The sequence below is a fragment of the Equus caballus genome, chromosome 24, assembly GCF_041296265.1.
Source record: "Equus caballus isolate H_3958 breed thoroughbred chromosome 24, TB-T2T, whole genome shotgun sequence".
NCBI lineage: Eukaryota > Metazoa > Chordata > Mammalia > Perissodactyla > Equidae > Equus > Equus caballus.
The window spans coordinates 18,034,208-18,048,585 of record NC_091707.1 but is presented as its reverse complement, the minus strand read 5'-3'; the positions used below and the strand labels follow the sequence as shown (position 1 = coordinate 18,048,585).

Here is a 14,378-nt window from a genome sequence, read left to right as displayed (position 1 = left end):
GCGCTCGGGCGCTGGGAGATGCCGGGGGGCTGAGCCGTGGGCGCTGACTCAGGGAGCGGAAGGAGGGGCGGGAGCCCCGGGTTGGGCGAGCCCCGTCTAGTCGTTTGAGTCCTCGCGTGGTATTCTAAGGGGGCCCGCGAGATCGGGGCGACTGGGGGTTCGCGATGTTGAGTAGGTACTCCGTTAGTAAATGTCAGAAGTGGCACTCACATGCCTGCCAGTTTACTCTTACATTTGAAAAGGCTGAAGTATTTTTTAGGACAATAAAGGCCTACTTAGCCTTTCAGACTGGAAGGAGGCAAGACTAAAATCAACATTTGTGTTTGGGTCTTCAGGAATTTAAGTGTATTATAAAACCACCTCACTGCCAGCTAGAGAATCCTTAACGCGTGAGACAGTGAGCATTCTCATGTGTTTCCTTGAGCATTTTCAGTCTAAAACTTAAAATTTAATTTAGTAAAATCCAATATAAGGAGCTGTGATGTTTGAGATAATAGAATAGGGAAATTCTAACTGGACCACCAAGCAATGAAATGTACAAGGGATCTTCTTTTGTGAAAGAGAAGAAAACAGGTGTGAAGAAAAAGGAAAGAAAGACCCTTTTTGTGTGTGCTTGTGTTTCATGATGAGTAACAGAAGTGTAATCATTGGGAAGACTGCAGTTGACAATAGAAAATTTCTCCATAAGTGCAGATTGGATCCTTTTTCTGCTTAAGATTCAGCAGGATTTTTTGGCTTAAAGGTTGAATGCCTTAGTTTTTCTAGCAATTGGGAAGTTTTCATTCGTTGCTGTTACTATAGTTTGGGTTTCTCTCAGCTTTTGGATAGATAATGCTTTTGTTGAGAGTAATAACATACTGTTATAATAAATTGTAATAAAATAGTGATTTGTGAATGAGGCATTATAATTACAAGAAAGAACTTGGAAATATTAACTGCATTTCCTCAGATTTAAGTGTTGGGAGATGTATTACATTCACTTCTCTCATTCCAGCATTGTGCCATCTGGTTATTGATTGACACAGGAGCAGGGAGAGGCTCTTTCTGCTAAAAGCTTTTACTCTGTGTTCCTGGGAAAGATACTAAGTAGTTCTGTAGTTCCTTGTTCTATTTTTCATATCTTATAAAGGTAGGAATCTATTTATGAAGTTGAGATCTTTAATTTACTTAGTGAAATACGTGATTATACAGCTATTAATGGAAAACTGTTATTTTGTCGTACAGTTTGTAAGGCATTAACCTTTGAGTTAATGAATTCTGCTCCACATTCCCAATTGTGTTTCGGACTGTATTATATCTGTTTTTGTTTAAATGTTTGACCATAGGAGTCCATATAACTTATTTGAAAATATATTTGATTTCTGCCCCCCCCCCCCGCCCCGGGTGAAGGAGAGAAGGTAGAGAAATATATGTGTGTATATACATATATATAAAATACATATATATGTTTTGCTTTCTAGGGTCCTGCTATTTAGTAAAGTAGTTAAACCAAATTAGAGTTTACCTTAAACTGAGTGACTCCAGTTATGCACTAGCCAGTAATATTCATTTACTGACCAATGATGATAGAGACAGACTAGTCCTGTGGCCAGAGGGTTCATAGAGCAACCTTAAACATGCTTCTGGATCTTAACTAATGTCACTTTCTCTTTCCTGACCATACGTAGCTTGTTGCTTCATCAAAATTAAAAGCATATTACATTAATAATTACAATTAAATGTTAATAGTTACGATTAAGAAATGTATGTATCTTTTCAGCCCTATAATGGACTCTACTCTTGAATAAGTTATCACCTCTAAGTGAAAAATTGTTCTCTTTGCTTTAGAGGGAGGAGGGAAAAAAAGCGCAAAAAACCTCAGTCCTTGCTGCCATTTCCTGTTGCTACTGCCATCTGATCTACATTGTAGGACAAGTCAGGGAGTGTCTTTTCTGCTGCTTCCCTTTCTTAGTCACAGCTGGAGAACTGTGGGAAACAGAGGTCAGGATGTAGTCAAGGATATTTTGTTTTTACGCATCCTGGTTTTAATGCACTATTAAGTTGAATTGTGCTTTCATTTTTCCAGCCTGAAAAAGAGGTTAAATCTATACAAAGTTATGCTTTGAATCCATGAATTTTCATAAGTGTTAACTCTACTTCTTGTAAAATCTTATTAGTCCAACAAGACTTCCTTTTTTAACATAAACATCTTCACACAACAAAATCAAACTACAGGATATTTCCTCAGTTAATAGAAATGATTTAGTAGTAGATGATTCAGTTATTTTAATAGTGTGGATCCTGGAAATTGACCAGAATACCTTCTTAGTTTCAACCCTAGGTGACAGATCTTTCTGAAAGGATCTATCTGTAGTGTTTCTAAATGATTACCTCGGGATGAACATTCTAAACACGAATTCCTATGTGGTTTGGATTAATTATGACCTCTACATATAAAAATCGACTGGGGTAGTAAATTCTTTTTCCGCTGTCGAAAATATTTCTCTCTTCTCTTACTGCACTGCTGAGGACGTTGTTTTCCCTTCTCAGGTGCTGTTTTGCTCTCCTGTCATTCTTCTGGAGTCTCTACTTATCTTTGGGCAAGCTGCCTTTATGGGAGTCTTGTTTGTTAACTAGAGTCAATTACCTGTTCATTCAGCAAATATTTGTTGACAACCTATTAAGTTCAAGATAAGGTGACAAAATTAATGAGGCTGCATGTCTCCAAAGGGCATTCCAGAGAAATAGTAATCCTATGAGATGTGCTGCAAAACAGCCCAAACGGTACAGAGGCCAAATAAGTTTTGGAAATAGGTATACTTTGTTTCATTAGAGATTTGCAGTATATCTTAGTATGTTAAAGATTCTGAAAAGTTCATTTCCCAAACTGTTTTGACCCTAAGAGTTTTATTTTATACTGCTTGTTAATTTTGTGAATTCCATGGAACATACTTTGGAAAATGTTGAATTATACATAGAACCTGCCATTTATCGTGAAGTGGGCGGAGAGAAAATGGATATATAACTACATACTCTTGAAATAAAGTTATGAATGGTCTCAGAGAGGTCTAGATAAAGTACTGTAGGACTTGAGAGGATGGGAGATTACCTCTAGAAGTGGGAAAGGATTAGGAGGTGGCATTTGAATGATATACAAAAGATAAGTTAGATTTGAGTTTGTGGAACTGGGTGGAGGGACTTTCCAATAAAGCATACAGAAAAGCCAGGACATAAAGGGCGGTAAGTGTAGCCCCTGGGGACGAAGAAAGAGTTCATTTTGGCTGCAGTATAGCATGCATGAAGAGGAGTGGCATGTAAAGTAAATTGGGTTTTAATTGTGGAGGTCCTAATGCCAGGATTACGAATTTGATTTTTTTCTTTCCTGTAAATAGGTGCCTTGATAATAGTGTTTGAGGTCAGGTAATTTGACTGTGGTGACGATAGCTGTTTGACTTTCAGATTAGAGTATGAGTAGCCAAGAAGACATTTTTGCTCACACGCATTTCTCTCTCTTAGATTTTCAAACTAAGTTACAAAAGCTATTTAAACAGACTTATTAAAAAAGATCTCTCTTGTTCAATTACTAGCTAAATATATATTAATGAAGGTGAGATATACAAGTAAGGAGCACTCCTTTACCTTCAGGGTGTTGAAATGCTACTTGTTTTAGCCATTATTAGCTGTTAAAGAAGTGTTTATGGAAACTGGCTACCAAGTACAGCATCATGTAAAGGAGAAAATGTATTCCTTCAGCAGGTATTTATTGAGTGCCTTACCTACTGTAGGTCAGAAGTCATTCTAGGTACTGGAGTTGAAAGATGGTTTTGTTTTTTTTCTTCTCCTCCTTCTCCCCAAAGCCCCCGAGTACATAGTTGTATATTCTAGCTGTAGGTCCTTCTGCTTGTGCTATGTGGGATGCTGCCTCAGCACGCATGGCTTGATAAACAGTGTCATGTCCACACCCTGGATCCAAACCGGTAAAACCCTGGGCCACCGAAGCAGAGCGCCCGAACTCAACCACTCGGCCACGGGGGCCGGCCCCATGAAAGATGGTTTGAGTTAAAAATCTAGTTGGGGGAGTAAAAGGAGAAGAACTCTGTTTCTTCTCTCAACACTCTACCACTTCTCTCAATACTTCGCTTCTGACACCAGATATGTGAGGGCTTTTCCCACAGCTCGCTTCAGTTTTCCGGCAGACACCAACTGGGCGTCCTACAATTCAGTTCAATTCTGACACTGTTCACCTGGAGTTAGCATCAGATCCCGCAAGCTGAGCTGCCCCAGCTGATGTCACATGGAGCAGAGACTAGGTTTCCCTGCCGAGTTGTGCCAAATTGCAGATTCGTGAACAAAATGTTGATTATTATTATTTTAAGCCACTCATTTATTGGAGTGGTTCTTATGCAGCAGTAGATAACTGGAACAGGAGCTGATCAACTTATCTACACCAAGATCCAGTAGACTTCTACCACTCTTAGTAGAGTGGTGGAGGTAGAGGCTTAAGAGTAATAGGGTTACGTTTGGTATTTTGTATTCTGAGTTCTCTAGTCAAACCAATTTGGAAGTGAATTTTTGGAATGAGTAAGTCCTTACATTGAGGATAACTTATTGATGGCACGTGTGTGTAATTACTGTGAAACATTGAGTCCCTGGCATGCTCAGGAAATTGGATAGTCTGGTGTGTGTGTGTTAGAGAGCAATCTGAAAGATTGATTTTTACTGTTCTCTTAATAGTGGGTCCAAGTTTTGTGTAATACTCACCCTCAAAAAACAAAAAATCCAAAAGCTAAATGAAAGTTCTGGTTAGTTGAGTGGTATATAGTTTAAAAGTTTTGATTGTTAAAAGTTTATGTATATAAGATATTTTAAAAACTTGAGCTAACTTTTCTGATGCTATTTTCTTTCCTTGGAATTGAAGTATGAAAATAGTAATAAGAGAATATAGCTAACTATGTAATATATACATCTTTCGTTACTGAGGACATAATCAAAAAAGTAAATGATTCCTTGGATTCACTTGCTTAATTTTATCCCAGAGGCGTTTATTAAGTGCCTGTAAATATGTTTAATGTGTAAATTTGTAAATACACTTAATTTGATTTGAAATGCTAATGGAAGATTATATAAGAGATTTTAGGTGATAATTTTCATGGTCTTTATATGATTTTAAAAGACATCATAGTAGAGTGGGAAAACCTCTGGGCTACAATACCAGTTTAGTACCTTGAGAAGACTTAAATGTTGTTTCGTCAGTTTACTTATGTATAAAAATGAGATAAAAGGGTTGGGCTGAGATGATATTTAAAGACCATTCTAGTTTAAAATTTTTAAAGTCTAATTCTATGATTTTGCTGAAACTGGTATAAAAATGACGGTAACATTCTGTTGCCTTTCTCTTTTGGGCATAGAAATCTCATATTACTTTACTGTCAGAAGTAAGATATATTCTGTCCTGCAGAGAGGTTTTGTTTAAGAGAATCTAAAATATTTTATAAAATTCTAAGGTACCACATTTAATAGTCTTCAAAATAATTCTGCTAATATGGTTAATTGGCTAATTTTATCATAGTTTGAAGAGCTGGTGTCCCCTGCAAGATTGAATTTTAAAGTTGACTTTAGTTTAAAAAAAGTAAAACTATTCCTCTCATAGTGTTGCAGGTAGTTTTCAAAATTTGCCTTAGTTGTATTTAAGCGTCTTAATGTGCTTTATCTTTCTATGTTTCCATAGGTAGAATGAATCTCATTTTGCTAGCCTGAGACAAAATGAAACATTTTCTGGTGCTTTTCAAAAAAATCAATACTCAATAAATATAATTTGTTTATTAATCTGCCATGAAGCACATAAAGAGTCTCATGAAAACCAAATCAAATGGGGTTAAAAAGCAGAGGCCAAATGTAGTAAAATTCATTTAGTTTCAATGCCAGAATTGCATAAGACTCATATTTGGTTTCTATTAGAATCTTGGATTTAAAGCACCATAGAGTGCCTATTCTTTATTTCTGGGGTGTGGGATGGTAGTCTTTTTGGTTTTGGCTATATGGATCAAGGCTTGATTTTTCAAGATCCTTTGCAGGGGATTTGGCCATGGCCCCAACTAGCACGTTTTGATTTATTGTGCATCTATGGTTGTGCTCAACCTTGTTCTGTTGACCACAGCTGGAAAGCAAAAGAAGTGTATGACAGATCCTGCCCTTGCTTTCAATCTAAGTGTGGAGAAAAGTGAAACTTACAGAAGTTATGATGAAACAATAAATGGCAAAATGAAAGTAACATATTGTTCTGTGTTGGGATTTGAATTTTTAAACCTTATGAGGGTTTAAGAGTGAAGAAATTAGGGGAGATCATGTATGGGAGGAACTCCTCAATAATGAAATGGGAATTGAGCCAGGCTTTGCGTAATTTATAAAGGTGTTTGAATTGTTCGAGGAGAAAGGGTATCCTTGTGGGATGAGTTACCTGCTAGCCACAGGTGAGGAAGCAGAAGTAGCATGGGTTTGAAGAGAAGACTGCAATAGGCTGATGGTAGTATGGCTGTTCTTTTTGGGGTCCAAAGAAATTTAGCATGGGTTTGAAGAGAAGACTGCAATAGGCTGATGGTAGTATGGCTGTTCTTTTTGGGGTCCAAAGAAATTTAGGTAGGTTGTGTCAGATAAGAACCTTAAAGGGTAGACGTAAGAATGTGAACTTGGTAGTTTTAGAATTGCATAGAGAAGTTTCTGATTAAAAGGAAGCAATGTTTTAAAGATCAGTTTAGCAGTGGTATGCTCAGTAAATTTAAGGAAAACACCTTATAGGTAGTACTTGAACCCATGGATTAGCTGGTTTAACAGGACACAGAAATACTTTTCTTTGAAATCCCCTGAGCCTTTTACCTAGGCTAGGGGAAAATGTTATAGTTTCTTTGCATTTGTGAGTGGTTCTAACACATTGTATTGGATCTATTTTGGGGAAAGATAGTATAAGAAAATATAAAAGTTAAGTTCGATTTTCTCAAAGAAACAATATTAAATTAGGGATTTATGTTTCTGTCCAAGGGCTTGAGGTTGAACTTTTAAGAGAAAAGTCCACAAACCCCACGTTTTTCTTACGATTGGTAGCATTTGTAAAGAGTAAGAAATCAGTTTAACAGAGCAACACAGTAATCAATTATGTAAAGTTGGATTTAACGTGATAGGATCTTTGTAGTGCATACTTGTTAGATTTTTGTTTTTATTTTGGCAATTTTTGCTTTTAATTATTATAGTGAAACAGAAGGTGAAGATACACTTTTGTCAGGTTCATGAAATTCTAAAAGTTTTTTGGGACTTGTTTTATAGGTATCTTTGAGAATCCTCTTGGGGGGACATGGTCATTTGGAAGTCTTAGAATTTGTTAATTTGGCTTTTTTCTCATTGTAAATGCATTTGCAGCAAGGTTAAGTATTAGAAAGCAAGTTATTGGGATTTGGTTTTATAAGCAGAAAGGTTTTTGTTTTATTTTTTGCTTTTTTGGAACTTCCATTCCATTGGGATCAGTAGTTGATTTATCTTAAACCTTTGTAAAAATTTGATTGCCTTTGAGGATAAAAGCTGCACTTTGCTTGCAGGACACAGTTCTCTCCTAATTTTTCCTCCTCTGTCTCTGGCCCCTCCTGCTTTGTCTCTTCTGCTGGATCCTTTTCCTCCCTCATCTCCAAATGCTGGTACGCTCTTCTCCTTTCTAGGTGATCTCATCCAGTTCTGAGTTTTCAGTAACTCTAAAATTATGTCTAGCTCCAATTTCTTCCCTGTAACACAAACTTATTTTCCTGTGTGCTCTCCATTTTCACTTGTGTACGTGAGAGGCTTCTACAACAGATCACGTGCAGAACTCGTTCCCCGCTTCCTCTTCTGTCTCTTTTCTCAGTCTCAGTAAATGGCACTGCTCACCATTTACACACTTGGTCAGGCTGCAAACCTCTGTGTGTAATCATGATTCCCTTTTAAAATTTCTCTCCACGTCCAATCCATCAGCAATTTGTATGAGTACAAATGTCATGAACCTGACCTTTAAAATGCCATGAACCTGACCATTTCTCAGCACCCCCTCCACTGCCACTTTCTTCTGAGCCATTATCATCTCTTGACTACTACAGTGTTACAGGTTGAGTTCTCTGAGAAGCAGACTTTGAGACAGACTTTAGTGTGCAGAATATTTATTAGAAAGTACCCTCGGGTTGAATATCTGGGAAGGGCAGGGTGAGGAAGAAAGGTTCGGCCTATAGAGTAGTAGAGCTTTATAATGCTGGCCCCCATGGGGACTTCTGGAACTAAAATGACTTGTCAGAATTGTTCTGCTTTGGACCAAAATGGTCAGGCCTTTATATCTCTATCTTAGTCAGTCATTGGATACAGACCACATTGGGAAAGGTATGACCTTGAGTGAAGTGGCTTTCTGCAGCAGAGGGGATCCCTGAAAATACTGCCAGGTGAAGGCAGTCTGCTGACAGCACTGCTAGCAGGTAGGGCAAGTCCCTTCTTTGAAGGGAGATCTGGATGACACATCACTGTGTCCGCCACAGACCACCCCTGTGCCACTAGACCCTACTTCTTCATATACATTTGGGGAGTTGCTCCTCCAGCATTCCGGTTGGGGTTCTTATCCTGGAGAAGCATTAGGTTAGTGGGATGAACTACATAAGGCCCCTACTGTTACAGCAGGTCTCAGGTTGCAGTCAATACTTGTCGTTTCCCTCTACTACTCTCCATTCTAGCTCCCCCTCAGCTTTAGCTAGTACTTCTGCTACTCTTGGTGGCTTAACTGGTTACCATACCCTTCTTAGGCCAGAGTTGCTGCACTTGTCTATGGTCAGAATTGGTCAAAGGAGTATGAAGAGATCCCCCGTGAGGTGATCTGTGTGTCAAACATATTGTTCCCTGCACCCATTGTGTAATTGCAGTCCTGCTTCCTGAGGATAAGAGTCAATTGCTCCTGCCAGAGATAGTCACTCCTCTTCTTGCCTTTTATTCCCTGGATATAAGCCAAAGTGCCTAGGCAGCACCTGTAGTATAGTTTAATGGGATTCTTATTATGTTCTCAGGCAAAAGTGTTCTTCCTTTGGAGATCAAGACCTCTAGCCCTGTAGATCCAAGAATTGCAGGAATAGCAAGTATAAATTGGGAGTCACGATAAGCAAGTCCACTGATGCTTTTACTCCCTGTTCCCAGACTCATGTGTTTTTCCTTTTGCGGACACAGCATCATATAAAGGTTTTTAATTCGGAATGTATACTGCATCTTGAAAGATAGTGCTCCATCTTTGTAGAGTGTTGTCTTTGAACTGGTGCTTCAGCTCTGCCTTCAGCTGGCTGTTCCTGTGCTCTGTCAGACTGGCAGCTTCTGGGTGGTGGTGTTTGTGATATGACCAGTGGATCACTTCCTTTGCTATAAAATGGGTCTCTTGGTTTGATGTGATATGTAGGATCCCATGCCGGGGGAACAAACACTCTCACTGAGGAGAGGTAAACCCAACTTGGAATGTTTCTCTTCCTGTCAAAATTAATTACTCTTCCAGAATGGAAAGAACCCATTGTAGTCAACTTGCCACTACATATCTGATTGGTCTAATTGAAGGATAGGCCTGTTTTAGGGGCTCAGAGTTGGTCTCTGTCACTGTTAGGCTAGATATTCAGCTTTGACAGTAGCTAGATCAGCCTTCGTAAATAGGACCTCATGCTGTTGGGCCCATGTTGTCTCTGTACTGTATTCACTCTCTTTATGAGCCCACTGTGCTAATGCTGGGCAGAGGCTGGTTGATGTCAGCTGGCACAGTCGTTTTGTCTACTTGGTTGCTTAATTGTTCTTCCATGGTGGATGTCCTCTGGTGTGTGCTGACAAAAGTGTGTGATAGAAACATCTTCACACCTCATGCCCACTCTTGTGTATCTATCCAACATGCCCCTACCACAGACTTCCCTGTCCTCAGACTTACAGCCTTTCTCCTCTGATAGCCAGACCCTTTGCCATTGTGTGTGTGTCCGTATATATTCTAACGTCAGGTCAGTTCTCTGTCCACCCAAGAGGATGACCAGGTGTATTTCCTCAAGCTATACCTATTGGGAGGATTTTTTTCTTGCCATTGAATTTCAGGGCCACCTCTGAGTGAGGCTGTAATTGTAGCTGCTGTTCATTTTCAGTTGGTACCCACTTGCCTAGCAAACTCTCTGTGAACCAAGCTCAGGCTTCCTCCTTCTTCATCAGCTGGTGGTAAGAGATCCCTCATAAGGCCATACTTGTGAGTTGAGGGAAGGGGTGCTAGTTCAATAGTGGTGGAAGACATGGGAGTTTGGGCTACCTGCTTATGCAGTTTACTTTCTGGTCCTGTTTATGTTTGATCTTGCGTTTACCAGTTCCATCTGATGGATCGTTCTTGGGTCCACTTGACACAATGACTTGGTGAGTCTTTTAGAACCTAGCTCATGTTGTATAGTTCTGGGTACATGGTCCCCTCATGTCCTGTGGTCAGGTGTGCCATCTCTACCAGGGTCCAGTAGTACGTGAGGAGTTATTTTTCAGAAGGTGTATAATTCTCTGCTGCAGATGGTATGATCTTGCTTCACAATTCAGGGATCTGTGTTGTGATTAGCTCACTGGGGCTTGCCAAAACTCCACATGACATTGTTTCCCAACACTGATACCTTTGATACTTTACTAAACACTGATTAGTGTTTATTAAACACCGTAAGGTCTTCTAGGTTGTATGGCCCTCACTTCTGCAGAGCCATTTTCTGCTTTTGTGTCACCTGATATATGTGCCAGAGCAGGAGTGGAATATGCTGCCTCCAGAACCTGAAAAAGTCTACCACATGTTATGTGTCTTTTCTTGTAGTGGGAGGTGCAAGGTACAATAATTTGTCCTTTACCTTGGATAAGATGTCCCAGCATTCCCTGACCACCATAAAATTTTTACTGATTTGGTGTGCCCTTGAATCTTTGTGTAGTATATGTCCCAGTTTCTGGGACACTTGTGTCTTACCAATGCCCCTCCAATGTGCTCACCGCTTCTTGCTTATTTGGCCCAATTAGCCTGATGTCAGTTAGTATGATGGATCAATAAGGTGTTCTGCAGGATATCCATATGGTACAGATCATGTTATAATAGAGGATAAAAGAGTTCACACAGTTTTGAAGCAAAACTGTAAATGGGTACTATTGTCAGTTCTATGTGACTGTGAACTGTCAGGGATAGAAAAGAGTATATCCACCAAATCTTTGGCCATATACTGTGAGGCTGGGAAATACTACATCCAGCATGACAAATGTAACTGGGGCTACTTTTTGGTTGATTTTGAAGTAGTTATCCTCCAGGATTTGTCTGGTTTCTGCAAAATCCAGACTGATGAATTAAATGAGAAAAATGATGGGTAACAGCACCCCTGCATCCTTTAGATTGAGGATTGGCAAACTTCCAGCCTGTGGCATAGATGCCTGTTTTTAAAGTGTTGTTGATGTACAGCCATGCCCATTTGTTTATGTATTGTCTATGGCTACATTTATACTACAAAGGCAGAGCTGAATGGTTGTAACAAAGACTGTGTGGCCTGCAAGCCTAAAATATTATCTGGCCCTTTAAGAAAAAATTTGCTGATCCTTGCTTTAGAGCTTTAAGAGTGGCACTAATTTTTTTGCCATTCATTCCCCTTGATTTACTACCTTGAGTAGAGAGAGGCAATTTCGGAGACTTCTACTTGGACTTCACCACTATAATAGCTCTTACTCTATATGCCAAGGACCCAATGTGGGAGTTGCGTCACCCATCAAATATGTCTATCCCTGGTAATACATTTGCAGACTGGGAAAGTGGCCGCTAGTTGGGCTAATGGACCCATTGGAGCGATGGTGAGCTGGACCTTGGCTAGGAATCTGTTTATTACTTGGCACCCATATGTCTTCACTCTTTTGAGTCCATGATGCTTTGAGTTAATCAAGTATCAGTGTCAGCTAGGACCCTGTCTATAACAGAGCTCAAAATGTTTGAGTATTCCCCTTTTCCTAGTGTACAGTTACTCAAGTAAATTGTTGTACCTCTTTTTAGGGGAAGGAATAGTAGAATCATTACTGCATATATTTGCCAGCATATTGCAGAGTCCTTCCTCCTGGGAACGTGGTCTTTTCTTCAATCCATAGTAGGGAATATATCATAGAACCTCCCAGAAGATCTTGGTACAAGCTCTGGACTCTCACTGCCTCCCTTGACCTCATCCGCAGCTATTTTCCCCTTCAGTCACTCTGCACTAGTCTCACTGGCCTCTTGTCATTGCTTGCATAATAAGTTTGTTCCTGTACTTGGAGCATTCCTTCCCCAGATGGCATATTCCTCAGCTGCATCTGCGTCTTTGCTCAAAATTTATTTTCTTAGGCCTTGCATGATCTCTTCTACCAAAAAATAATCCCACTCCTATCCATCATTCTGTATCCTCTTTCGTTTTCTTCGTATTTCTTAATTGCTTTATCATATATCTGCTCATTTGTCTGTCACTCTCCTCCATGAGATCCACAGGAGCAGAAATTTTTCTCCTTCCTTGTTTACTGCTGTTTCCTGGGTATTTAGAATAGTTGGTAGCATGTAGTGGGCTCTCAATTAATATTTGTTAAATGAAGGAATACTGTATTTTGAGAAAACTGAAAATATTTCGTATGAAAAAATCCTTATTTTTTCACCATGTCTCTTATATTTATTTGTTGATTTATAAGTTTTTGGACATATATTGTTTAATAAAACTGGTATATTGAAATTAAGGAACAGTGTAACATGTTTAATTGAAAACTACAATTAGTTGAAACTAATAAATGAATAACACATAAGAATTAAGATTATTAAGTATTTACACAAGTATGTATGCAAAAAAAATTGACAGAGAAGAGGACTGTGATTAATATATAAAGTTATTTATTGGAACTGTTGTGGACTTTTGGAAGAACTGACTACTTCCTAAATTAATTTAGCATCTTTTAAAGAAAAAGCTCTTGATTTTACCAGAAGTGAAGACTTGGACTTTTCAAATCATGTAGGTCTATATGATGTTGGATTAAATAACCTTTTTGTATCACACAATTTCACAGGTATAAAATGAATCAATACTAGTAGAACCCATCTCATAAGTATTGAATGAGCTATAAGTATGTAAAGCGCTAGGCGTATATCTGGCACATAGTAAACAAAAAAAATTTAGCTGTCATCACTATCTCATCATTATTTAGGGAAATTTCATGTGCTTGTGAGATTTTCCAAAGTTTCTGGGTAGCTTAGTTTCTAAAGTTCTAGGTAGCTCCAAACATAAATCCCTGTGTCTTGAGTCAGTGTTTTTCAATTTATATATGTAAATTAAGGATTGTTAGACATACATCAACTCTTTTGCCTAAACAGAAGTGAAGTAGACTAGAGGTTTGATTATCTAAATGATGATAGAGGGCCAAAAAGAATTATTTTGCGGAATATCTAATTCATCCTTAGGATTTCATTTGCAAACATGTCAGCACATAGATAAATTGAATTTTCTTTAAAGTAGCTAGCAATCTTGTTTACTTTTTATGACTTAATCATATCAGATAGCTTTCCTATAATGAAATCTTATGAGAGAAACTGGATTGATATGACTGCTATTTTTCACTTATTTGACCACTGTGAAATAGCCTTTTATAGTAAAATGTAAAAAGTCTTAAAAAAATTTTAATACCTGCTTGTATTGTTTTCTCTTCTTTCTGCTTGATGTTTCCTTATAAAATATGTACCAGTTTGAAAGTTGATAATGGATTTTATGTACAGATAGGCTTGTGACAGTTTGTCAATTGTCTGATAAAATAATTTGTTTGCGTTATTGATGTGTCAGATGATTTGAATGTTTATAAATATAAGAAAATTTAAAAGACAAAGTAAATGATGAGCATGTGCCTTCATTTGGCAATTTTCACCTTTTTAGCTTCACCTCTTATCTTTACCACCTAACTTTAGGCACAAGGAGCTTCTTGTAGTTTCCCAAAGTTGCCGTTTAATTTTACACAACAATAGTAGAAACAGAATGATTCAAATCTCAGCTCTGCCATATACAACTTGTGTTATCTTAAGCAAGTAATTACCCTCTCTAAATCATGGTTTCCTCATCATAAAGTGGAGATAAAGTAGGACCTCCCTTAAAGTCTTATTGAAAGTAGTAAATGAGATAATGCATGTGAAGTGTTTATGTGAGCTATTATTCTTTTTGGTATTCCTATTCTTATTCTGATAGTTTTTCTTATTCTGATGAAATTCATCCTCTCATTTCTCCTCTCACATCAGACTGGTGAATCGTTATCTCAAGTGCCAATGTGATGATAATAATGATTAAAAAGGACAAGTTTATCATCTGTTAGTCTTAACTGTTACCTCTTTCTAGATGCTTCCG

The 14,378-nt window shown here is 38.4% G+C and overlaps 1 protein-coding gene across 1 annotated transcript in view; it reads left to right on the top strand.

Annotated features, from left to right (window-relative positions):
• The window catches only part of EXOC5 (exocyst complex component 5), a 50,741-nt gene that overhangs the window by 532 nt on the left and 35,831 nt on the right, over positions 1–14,378 (top strand). The gene's annotated exons all lie outside the window — the stretch shown is intronic.